At 39.1% G+C, this 12075-nt stretch overlaps 1 pseudogene; it reads right to left on the minus strand.

The window, feature by feature from the left end:
* Positions 1 to 641: 641 nt before the first annotated feature.
* LOC102824546 lies at positions 642 to 1924 on the minus strand (annotated as a pseudogene).
* Between the last annotated feature and the right edge of the window lie 10151 nt (positions 1925 to 12075).

Consider the following 12075-nt stretch of genomic DNA (forward strand, 5'->3'; position numbering starts at 1 on the left):
CTGGCTGTATTGGTGACATATTGGGCACAGGGGTGCCGAACATACCACCTCTGGTCCAGTTGCTCTGAGGGCTGGCCAAGGTGTGTGTCAACGTTTCCTACAGTTCACAGCTGACGGGCTGTGTTCACACATGAGTCTCTAAGTAAAACTGAAATCAGACATAAAGGAGAGGGGCCCCTGTAACAGTCACTGACCATGCAAGGGAGCGCTGAAGCAACAGAAATACCTCAGCCATCAGTCTGTGAAGAAGGTTGTAAGAAAAATGTCCTCAGTGATCATGGCCCTGGGCAACTGCTTTGCATACGCTTTTCTGTGACAGGTACTTGAGTTCTTGGTAGATTCTTCTGGTTGGGTTTTCTTTTTCTGTTCCATATGAGTTTCCATTTGTGAAAATTATCTTGGAGATACCCTTGGGGTCCCTGAAGCTCTGCAGAATGGTAGGTACTAGGGAGATGGGAGCCTAGCTTCTTTAGGGATGCTGGTGCTCCAACCCCTTTGGGGCAGGATCCCTGAGAAGTGATGGCTGTTTCACATTCTGGAGATGGGAGTGAGTGGTAGCTCAGCCCAGCTTCTTGTTGTTGTCTGTGTTATGCACAGAAACTAAAAAGTCAGAATAAAGTTGTCTGTGTTATGCACAGAAACTAAAAAAAACTTGGCTGTCTTCCTGGGTCTCTCATCACCACAAAGTGCCAACAGTTTTCTGGAAGTTCCACCTGGCAGTTGGCGATTGACTTGGTCAACATGTCTGCCCCAGAAATGATGAGTACCTGGTCTTGTTTCCCCCAGACGATCTTTGTCGGGACCTTGATCTTGTCCATATCTGATGGAGGGAGTGTCTGGACCTCTCACTGACAATTTCCAAAAACAACTTTCGGTAGAAGTTGTTATGAGGGATGCGGACATCGACAAGGCCCTGCAGAATCTGCTGGGGCACCTTGAAGTGGACATAGGAGCAGAGATGGAGCATTTCAGTCATCTCTTCTGGAGTGGACAGGATCAAGGGAATGTTCTCGTTGCATCAGACTCATGAAGGTATTTGAGCCGTCGTACAAACTGATTATGAGTTGAGAACTGCAGGCCAGCAGGGCACACAAGGGATAGGCGGCAGACATCTGATGGGTAGTAAGCAGTGTACACCCCAGCCACATGACCGCCCATGGAGGTGCCTACCAGCTGGAATGTTTTTTTGTTCAGCTTGATGGGTTCAAACTGGTGAATCCTCTTGATTTGCCCATCTATGGACACCTGATCCAGGGAAGAGCAGGTGGTCCCCTTGTGTTCTGACATGTCCACGCAGACCAAGTGCAGGTTCTTTGGAAGGAACTTGACCACACTGAGCCACATATCCTTGTGTGCAGAGAATCCGTGGAGCATGAGGATGGTGGGTTTGTGCCCAGGTCTGCCATGAAAGGAATAACAGAATTGATAGTCTTCATGGTGGGCATAGCGGACCTGCATGCCCAAAGTCCTCTGCCAGGCCACAGAAGAAACGAGGCAACAAAGGCCAGGATTGGGATGGCCAAGGTGCCACCTGTGATCACAAAGATGTTCACCACATAAGGTCCATCTTCCTCTTGAGGGCTGTCAAAAACCAGCAGGGATCTTCAAAGAACACATCTTCTTTCCCAGATGCTACTGGCTCAGACAGAAGCTGAAAATGCGATTCTGAACCAACCTCAGCCATCTTGGTCCAGCCATCCAACCCTTACCCCAGCCCCCAACCTGCGGCTCTGGTCCAGTAGCAGCGCTTGTGTCTACACGACGTTCAGCTCCTGGGTATTTACTTTTGCTACAAACATCCCAATCAATATGTAGCAGCATAGAAAAGGCAAAATTATGAAAACCTCTTAAATACTATGGATACCTTAAGCGAAGGATTTTTCTGGACCTGGGAGTTTAGGACCATAGTCTTGGGTGACACCATGGTCAACTGGCAGAACAAAGACAGCATTCTACATCCTACTTTGCTAAGTAGCGACTGGGACCTTAAAAACTCATGAGTGTCCATTTGAGGTGCAACTGTTGGTTTCTCTTGGTCTGAAGAAGAGTGATGAAAATTAAAGATAATAATTAGAAAAGATTAGTCCAATGGATTAATGGACTACATGAGCATCCGTCTCTATGAATCTAAGATAAGGAGAACTAGAGGTGTCTAGCTACAACTATCAACAGCACTGGAAGAAATCACATTAGAAGATCCTGGATAAAGTAGGGAAAAATGTGGAACAAAATTCAAAATCATAAAAAAGACCAGGTATATTGTCAGATGAAGCCTGGTGGAATCCATTGGCTATGGCTTTCATTACCCTTCAGGCCAGGGTACTTAGTTCACCCCAGTGGCTCAATTTTCAGCCAAACAACAGGTATAAAGGGGTGACAAGAGCACTAGTGAGGTCTGCACAACATAGAATAGTTTACCATTCTACATGAAAAAGGCCAGCGTTTACCTAAGGGCAAAATTATCATAGGTGGGAAGAGGAAGGAATGGAAACAAGAAAGAGTGAGGAAGTGGGAAAAATGATGTTACACTGAGGGTATTCCAATCAAGAAGAAATGATTTGTAGGATATGTTGACTGTAAAGCTGATTATCTGCTCTGTAAACCTTCACTCAATCACAGTCCAAAGTTTTAAGAAATCAGGAAAGATGTGTGTCAGGATTTTATCCTTTTAAAATACTTAATCTGTTTACTGAAGAAACAATTTGAGAAACTGAACTGCCTGAAAAAGAACATGGCGTGAAGATTGGAGGAAGGCTTCTTAACAACCTGTGATAAGCAGATGACACAATCTTTCTTGAAGAAAGCCAAGAAGATTTGAGGCATTTGTTAATGAAGATCAAAATTCAAGTCTTTACTGTGGATTATACCTCAGTGTAAAGAAAACAAAAATCCTCACAACTGGACCAATAGACAACATTATGATATACAGATAAATGATTTAAGTTGTCAAGAATTTTCATTTTACTTGAATCCACAATGAACGCTTAATGACATGGTGACAAAGAAATCAAACACCACATTGCATTGGGCAAATCTGGTGCAAAAGACCTGTTAAGAGTATTAAAAAGCAAATACATCTCTCTGAATACTAAGGTGCGCTTTACCAAGTCATGGTAGTTTCTGACCTTGTTGTTTTTGCTGTTAAGTGCTGTTAAGTCGGTTTTGACTCATAGCGACCCTCTATAGGGTTTCCAAGGAGCGGCTGGTGGGTATGAATAGCCATGCTTGAGGTTAGCAGTCCAGTGCTTATCCCACATTGCTGGACAGTGAATAAGAAAGACTAGATGATTTACACGTTTTAATCTTGGTGTTGGCAAAGAATACTGACAGTATCATAGACTGTCAGAAAAACAAACAAATCTGTATTGGAGGAAGACCAGCCAGAATTTTCATCAAGCACAGTGGAATATCTTTACATCATCAGTAAACACACCTGTAAACACTTTTCTGGTATTTTTTTGCTTTTTGCCAAGATTCTTCTGATATCAGCAATGATATCCCTGGTTCCACGTCCTCTTCAGGATTTGTCTTGAATTTCTGCCACCTTCCTATGGTATATTGCTTCAACAGTTTTTTAATAATCTTTAGCAAAATTTTACTTCCCTGTGTTTGATAATTTCTGCATTCTGTGGAGTCACCTTTCTTTGAAAATATAGTTCTCTTCAAAACAGTTGATCAAATTTGTTGACATAGATGAGTGTGTGCCTTCTATGCTGCATCTGTCTGTTGAAACGTTTCACTTTGTATATCATCAATTATGGGGACTAAGCTTTCCCCCAATGCTTTCCGAGCAACTTGGATTTCTTTCTTTAGTACCATTGTTGCTGTTATTTTTAAGGGCCATCTAGTGGGTTCCACGTCAAGGTGATCCTGTTTAGCATTTCCGAGGAGCACGTGGTGGGTTTGAACTGCTGACATTGTGGTTCAAAATCCAGTGTTGCCACACTAGGAGTCCAATTAGTTCTTGATCATATGCTACCTCTGAAAATGGTTAAACATCTACCAATTCTTTTTGGTAACATAACTGTGTATTCCTTCCATCTTCTTTTGATGTTTCCTGTATCATTCAATATTTTGTCCATGAAATGCTTTAATATCACAATTTGAGGCTTGAATGTTTTCTTCAGTCCTTTCAGCTTGAGAAATCCTGAGCATATTCTTCCTTTTGGTACTCTAACTCAAAGTCTTTGCATATTTCTCTATAATACTTTGTCTCCTCAAATGAGTCTTTGAAAATTTCTATTCAGCTCTTTTATTTCATCATTTCCTCCAGTTGCCTTAGCTTATCTACCTTCAAGAGCAAAGTTCAGAGACTTTTAACATCCATTTTGGTCTTTTTTTCTTTCCTGTTTTTTTAATGACCTTTTGCTTTCTTCTTTTATGATGTTCTAGATGTCATCCCACAACTCTGATGTTCCATCATTAGTGTCAAACATTAAATCTTTTCTTGAGATAATTTTTTTAAATCCAGGTGGGATGTATTCAAGGTTCTATTTTGGTTCTCTTGACTTGGTTTAATTTTCTTCAGCTTTAGCCTGATCTTGGATCTGAGCGATTGATAATTTGTTCCTGTCAGTACCTGGTCTTGTTTGTCTGCTAATATTGAGTTCCTCTATCATCTCTTCCCACAAATGTAATCAATTTCATTTCTGTGTGTTCCATATGGTGATGTCTAAATGTGTATTAATAATGTCATTGTATTAGTGAGCTTGAACCCTCCATCTTGTGGTTCAAACTGACTTTTCAGTTCAGCACATTAACCCACAGTGCCAATATTAGTTGTCGTTGTTAAGTGCTATCGAGTCGGTTCCAACCCATAGCAACCCTGTATAGGGTTTCCAAAGAGCAGCTGGTGAGCTTCACCTGCAGACCTTATGGTTCAAAGTAACTTTGTAGTCGAGTGCATTAGCCCAAAGCATCACACCAGGAATCCGTGCCAATAATAGTTACTGATAAAAAGAACAATCCAACTTGGCAGTATATGCAGATGAGTGCCAATATACAAAGTGCTGAGTAAACATTGAACAGTTAAGAGCCAAGGAAATATATCAAATTACAATTAATGCAGCGTATATAGCCTTTTAAGGAGCTCTGGTAGCGTAGTGGTTACGAATCGGGCCGTGAACTGCAAGGTCAGCAGTTCGAAACTACCAGCTGTTCCTCAGGAGAAAGATGAGGCTTTCTGCTCCCGTAAAGATTCGCAGCCTCGGAAACCCTGTACAGGGTCGCTATGGGTCGGAACTGACTCCACAGCACTTAACAACAACAACAAAGATTTACAGCCCTGGACACCCTGTATTGGGTCCCTATAAGTCAAAACCGACTCCGCAGCACATAACAACAACAACATTGTAGCCTTTTATAATAATTAATGATCATTTTCCCATTGGGGTCAGCACAGTCCTAAACCTGGAGTCATTTGGGCTAGAATCTGTCAGTTTCAGGTTTTCTCCCTATTCCGTCAGTAGAGGTATCTCCTTGCCTATGCAGGAGACCCTATCTTTACTCTGCCTTTAAGTTATTTGTAGGTAAATTAGAACAGGTGTTCACAGTTCTCATTTAGCCTCACTCTAGAGCAATAAAAGCAGCCTTGGGAGCGTAGTGGGTTATGTGTGAACTGCTAAGACGCAAGGTCAGGAGTTTGCGCCGAAGAATCGTGGCTTCCCGCTCCTGTGAAGATTTACAGCTTTGGAAACGCAATACAACGTCGCTGTAAATCAGAACCAACTTAATGGCTCACCACCACCACTACCACCACCGAGTGCAAGGTAGGGCTGGAAGCTTTTGCAATGATTTAAAAGGTGCTGGCGCCGGAAGTGAAGATGATAATGATGAAGAATTAGTTTGGAGTTGTTGTTAAGTACCGTGGAGTCGGTTCTGACTCATAGTGATCCTGTACAGGGTTTCTGAGGCTGTAAATCTTTACGGGAGCAGAATGCCTTATCTTTCTCCCGCAGAACCGCTGGTAGTTTCGAACTGCGATGCTGAGGTTAGCAGCCAGATTCGTAACCACTACGCTACCAGAGTTCCTTAGTTTGGAGTAAGGATTGATTTAATTTTTTTTTAAAGCAAATTTACATAACATTAAAAGGCCAGTATTGGTGGTGGTTGTCTGCCACTGAGTCAGTTCCGACTCATAGGGACCCCGTATAGGGTTTCTGAGGCTGTATATCTTTTAGGGAGCAGAAAGCCTCATCTTTCTCCAGTGAACCAGCTGGTGGTTTTGAACTACTAACCTTGAAGTCAGCAGCCCAGCTTGTAATCCACTGCGCTACCAGGGATCCTTATTTTTTTCTTAAAGGCAAGTGTCAGTTACTCATAAGTCTGACATTTCTAACCTGATGACTCACTGTAGTTTTTCTCCAGTGTGTTTTGATCAACATTGTTTCACCCTGAATGTTTTCTCATTCTCTTTTACTGGCCAAACACTTTGCTAATTAGCAAAGTTACTTTCTTTTCAGCTGTTACCAATGAAAATCCTTTGCATTTGAGATAGGGAAGGCTCATTAAGGTAACGTAAGTAGTAGACTGCTAACCACAAACTTGGAAGTTTAAATCCACTAGCCTCTCCTCAGAAATGCTGTACAGGGCCACTAGAAGTTGAAACTGACTTGACAGCTTTAACAACAACAATAATAGCACTTCCTCAGTTTTATTATTTTGTTTTGTTTTTATGGGCATTAATTTTTTTTAAAGTTTGTATTGTGTGATACTTTACATGGGGGAACATCAGTTTTACACTCATTGTTTCAGTGCAATGATTACAATGCCCTCTGTGCATCATCATTCAACAGTATTTGCTTCTATTCCCTGTTTTTGTTTTTGTTTTTTGGGTTTTGAGGGGGGGTGCATATCCACAGAAACACTTAGGAATATATAATCATTTAAACAACCAAAGGACACATTCTGCAAGCCTGTCTCCTGACCACCAGTATCTGGCCACCAGCACACAGCCTTTCTTTTTCCATGAGTCTAGAGTCCTCGGCTGCTCTGTCTCTCCATGTCCACATCTCTGCCTCTATGTCTAGTGGCACTGCTTCTCTGGATAAGGTCCCACATTCCACTCATGCGCCTCTCCATTAATGGTCTTAGGGTTCTGTTTCTGGACTCTAAAATTAACTACTCTCCTCTTTTTGTTAAAAAAACTTGTACCTTTACAATTCTGACAGTCGTAATTAATCATGATAACAATTAGAAACTATTGAATCACAAGAATCTTATTCCCATCTCCTTTAACCAGATCCATCTAGACAAGATGAAAACTATTCCGTGGGGATTCTAACTTACCATGCACATTGAAACTAAACTCCCTTTTGAAAACTTGTAACCTAGTCACTTCATGCCTTTATAGCGCCCCTCTCCCCCATTTTAGGGAGCCAGTGCACTTCCTTAATTTTAAGAAGGCCTGTAGTTAACTACGAGAGGTGATAAGTCGGTGGTACAGTGAATTAAAGTGTTTGGTTGCTAACCAAAAAGTCAGCGGTTTGAACCCACCAGTCTCTCCATGGGAGAAAGATGTGTGAGACTGTTTCGGTAAAGATCATATTCTTGAAAACCCTAGAAGGCAGTTCTGTGTCCTATAGGGTTGCTATGAGTCCGAACAGACTCAATGGCAGTAGTTTTCACTTGCTTTCTTGGGAGACTGAATTCTTTTTACTAGCATCCCCTCCCTTCAGTAGCATTGTATAGTAAAACCTGTGAAAAATAGAATATGTATAAGGCAGAAATCTGTCAGAAGTTTCCAGAAACTCATATGTTTTCCACAAAATAAATAGCGATAGAAAAGTAGTAAGTGCATCACATCAAAGACAGATAACTTGCAAGACGGAGAAAAACTATGTAGGCCGGCCTAATTCTGAGTCAGGTTTCATTTACATCAGCGTCTTGCCATGGCTTCATGATTAGTGTAGTATACTTTGTGACCCTTCACTTGTCGCTTGGCCAAGTACCTACATTGCTAGTCTGGTCTTGAGCTTCTGCCATTCTATCAAAAGAATATACCCCAGGTTGAATGGCTGCTGTCTTTTAGCTGGTGTGTGAGAATTAGGCCAGATGTGCCCAGCCCAGCCAACCTGCAGCCTGGAGCACATCTACCGACCCATCTGGGTTAAGTCAAGAGATGACAAAACTCAGCCAACCACAAAATGGACAGCTTGAAAGTGAATGTTTGTTGTTTTAAGCCATAGAATTTTTAGGTAGATGATAATGCATCATTATTGTGTTAATAGCTGAAAAAGAAAGACATAATTTTTGCTTATGTTTCTTTGAAGTGATTATCTCTCTGTTTCTAACAAAATAAAATTAAAAAGTACTCAGTTTTTCAAATTGACTCTCTGATTTCACGTGATTTCCTCACTTTCTCTGCCATCATCTAGTTTTGCCTTTTATTACCTTTAATTATATAGAATGGTATTTTTTAAGTGGTCCTTTCTCCCCATGATTTTTCCTACAAGTTATATTACATGTTACTATGAATCTAATCATCCTAAAGTATGATTCTCTGATAATATCAGTAGGTCTAAGGAGGTAGGTGATAGGGCATTTAATTACTTTTCTTCCCAACCCCTATTACAGTCAAGGGAAATCAAGGGCCTAGTAAAATAGACGTTAAGAAAACAAGCCCCAGGCTACCTAACTTCAAATTCATTCTTTCATGAGAAAAATAAACATTTTGCTTGTTTAAATTGGTAACTACATTATTTGGAACCAGAAATATTTGTAACTGATATGAATATCTAGTTTCTTCCATGATTCCTATAAATCCCAGAGCTGCAACAACCTTTTCAGAGTTTTCTTAAACCAACGATTTTGTGATCAATATGCATCTTCCGCTGTACCCTCAATTGTTCTGTCTTTCAAGAAACTAATCACTATATATATCTTCTATTCTGGATTCTTCTGGGAGTGCAGTGGCTCCACAGGATAAGAACTGAACTGTCAACCACAAAGTCAGTGGTTCGAGTTCACCTGGCAACTCCGTGGGAGAACGATGAATCTTTTGGCTCCTGTAAAGATTTGTAGCCTCAGAAACTCTATACTCGGTGACTATGAGTTGAAACTGACTCAATGACCCTTTGAAACAACAACATAACATTCTGCATTCTAGAGTTAATTTGGGACTGACTTGCAACCTTGTAATACTGGGTTTTTTTCTTTGAAAAAGCCTCATGCTTTGAGCCACAACAACACTACCCATTTACCCATTTGGAAAATGGAAGTGCCTCCATTTTATTTTATTCCGTTAGATTATCCCAGCTTGTTTTACATTTCAGCAAAGCAAGTTAGTTTGTTTCTCTCACACATACAACTGAATTTTTAAAGAATTCACTAATCTTTCCAAGTAATTATCTCCAGATTGTTCATTTTCTCTATTATCCCTCAACTTAGCCTAATGAATTTTTAAAAAGCTAATATAATCTCCACCTTTTCATTTTATAACTGAAAAAATATATGATGACCTGTCATTTTATTTGAATAGCTCACACAGGCTCCATAATTCAAACCCACTAGCTGCTTATGTAATTAATTATTATTAACTATAATAATTCAAACTCTGCTTCATAACTTGTTTATACCTCTATACATAGTTGAAATGATTTGGAACCAACCTGACAGCACTTAACAACTATAAAATATAGTGGTATAGTTATATAATAAATATTTTTGCTAATGATTTCTTAAGGCTTTGAGAGAGCATATCACTTCAGAAAATATCCTATTAGGCTGACCTTAAAAAGGAAAACAATAAGAAATATATTTCCTCTATGTTCCTCTTGATTTATTGTATAAAGTACTAGGTTTGGTAAAGAGTAGACCTTTCTCTACTTCTAACATAATTCAGTTGAATAAATGAGTAATTTAAACTGATAAAAAACAAAACAAAACAAAGTCTATTTCTTCTTAAAATTAATGGATCATACTAGATCAGTGGAGATTGAGTAGGATTCTAAGGAATTTTCAAGATCACCAGCATGTCTCCTACCAAAAGATCAAAGGAGAAGCTTTGAAACAACACCCAAAGTCATTCTTCCACACACCTATGATGGCAAGCCTATTGGATTTAGTAATTTCTGGATTCTTGGTGAGAAATATAATTGAAAATTCTAACTTGCCTATTAAAATAGGTAGTTTAAGATTCCAGTTTCTTTCTCCACCCCCAACAAAACCATTTTATAAAATGCTAACTTCCTTTCTTGGAAGACGTAAGAGTCAAGGTGCAATGTGTTACATACTCAAGCTATTGTGTTACTTTGATCAGAGACAGATGAGTGAAACTAATCTAAGCTTAGAAAAAAAAACTCAGAAAGGCCAGATATCCTGAGGTATCCAAATGGAAGGAACATTTTAGGGTATACTTTAAAATTATTTTACTCTTGTAAATTGCTATTGATACTGTATATTGAAAAGGTGAGTAAAGTCTACAAATCTGGCCCTATAAAATTAGAGAATGAAATATTTTGGGAAAGCTTTTCTTGAAGCATTAAATCTTTGACATCGAGACCATTTTCTACATATATTTTTCAAATCTAATGTCCCCAAGAAAATGCACGTAGATGATAGTCTTTTCAGTGTTAATTGTTATATATTTTTCCTTTCCAGTAATTTCTCCCATGAAAACAAAAGTAAACCTGTTTTCTAATGACAGTTATAAATTCAATAACTGGCTAAATTAATTGTTCAGTGGGGAAAAAAAGTTTATAATGTTATTGTTCTAAAAAGTCAAAATAATATTCAGTATCATGTTTAGTTGGGCTCTGAGGAGAAACTGCCTACAAGTTCACTAACAAAAACTATGATGTCTAGATAAAAACTTAGGGGATATTTTCTTTATAATAGGATGAGTCTGGCAGTATTACAATTTGCTAAATTTAAAAGGCCACTTTTAAGTTTTATATTTGGTTGTACAGAGAGAGAAAACGATAAAGAGTTAGAAGGGACCTAGTACCTACTAAGAGTTTCTAGACCTCCCGTACCAAGAGCATGTTGATATTTAATGTATTACATAGAGGACTCCCAGAGTAAATAGTTCTCATTCCCCTTATAGCTTTATACTCCTATATGTGGACAAATTAATGAAGTTGGATTCTGAAGCTGAACATAAATATTCAACTAGTATTTATACCATAACTTACAAATAACTAATGGTCTACTGAGCCCCAATAACCATATATGCTAGACATGTAGGAAGGATTGCGGGATTCATTTATTATACCACCTGTGAGCTTCCTAGGGGAAGGGTAGTCTAGTAAAATATTTTGGAGTGCTGACACAATTTTTACTTGTTTATGAGACTGAACCAGCCTATTCCTAACTTCCTGTTGTAATTCTTTACTTCAAAGACCAAGTCCACACATGGAAATAATATTTTCTGCAAACAATCTTCTCACAGTTCTGCTATCTCTGTCTATTCAGTTGCCTCTCTGAGCTTTTTCTTCCCCTCTATATTTTTAACAGTCATAAAGGTTAACATTTTGAGTAGAGCCAATAGAAACGACCGGTTTACTTTACTATGTCAATTACCTGATTTGGAGTTCTTCTTAAAGATAGAAAAGAAAAACTCTCTTTTCTAATTCCTGAGCTATCAATGACACTGACAGAGAATTTTTCTTCAGTTACTTCACCGTAGATCAAGCAGGGACTTACACTACTCTTAAAGCTCATAACCTCTCTGCAATCCTGTTTCTATCCTAAAGCAAAGTATTGATGTATTGTAGACAGTCTAAAAATATTATTACTGTTTCTTTAGAAAGCACTGACAGCAACATCTCCTCAGGGATTGCTTATTGCTATTTTTCAGGCTTCTTATTAAAATGTGCTAATCACAACTGGGAAGCTCAGTGCTACCCAAAGTGGGACAGAACACAGAGTCATCTCTGTCATCGTATCTATCAAGGGACGGCATATTATTATGACTTTCAGCTTTACTGTATCTTTTGTTCATTAAATTCAATTTCTTTGTTGACTGGATTTCTGTCTATCTAATCTTATTACTTTTAATTGGATATTTTTAGTTGTGGGTGTGTTTCACCTTAAGGACAAATGGTTATTTTACTTAAAGACTTGTACAGGACATTG

The sequence above is a fragment of the Chrysochloris asiatica genome, unplaced genomic scaffold, assembly GCF_000296735.1.
Source record: "Chrysochloris asiatica unplaced genomic scaffold, ChrAsi1.0 scaffold00029, whole genome shotgun sequence".
In the NCBI taxonomy this organism is placed as follows: domain Eukaryota; kingdom Metazoa; phylum Chordata; class Mammalia; order Afrosoricida; family Chrysochloridae; genus Chrysochloris; species Chrysochloris asiatica.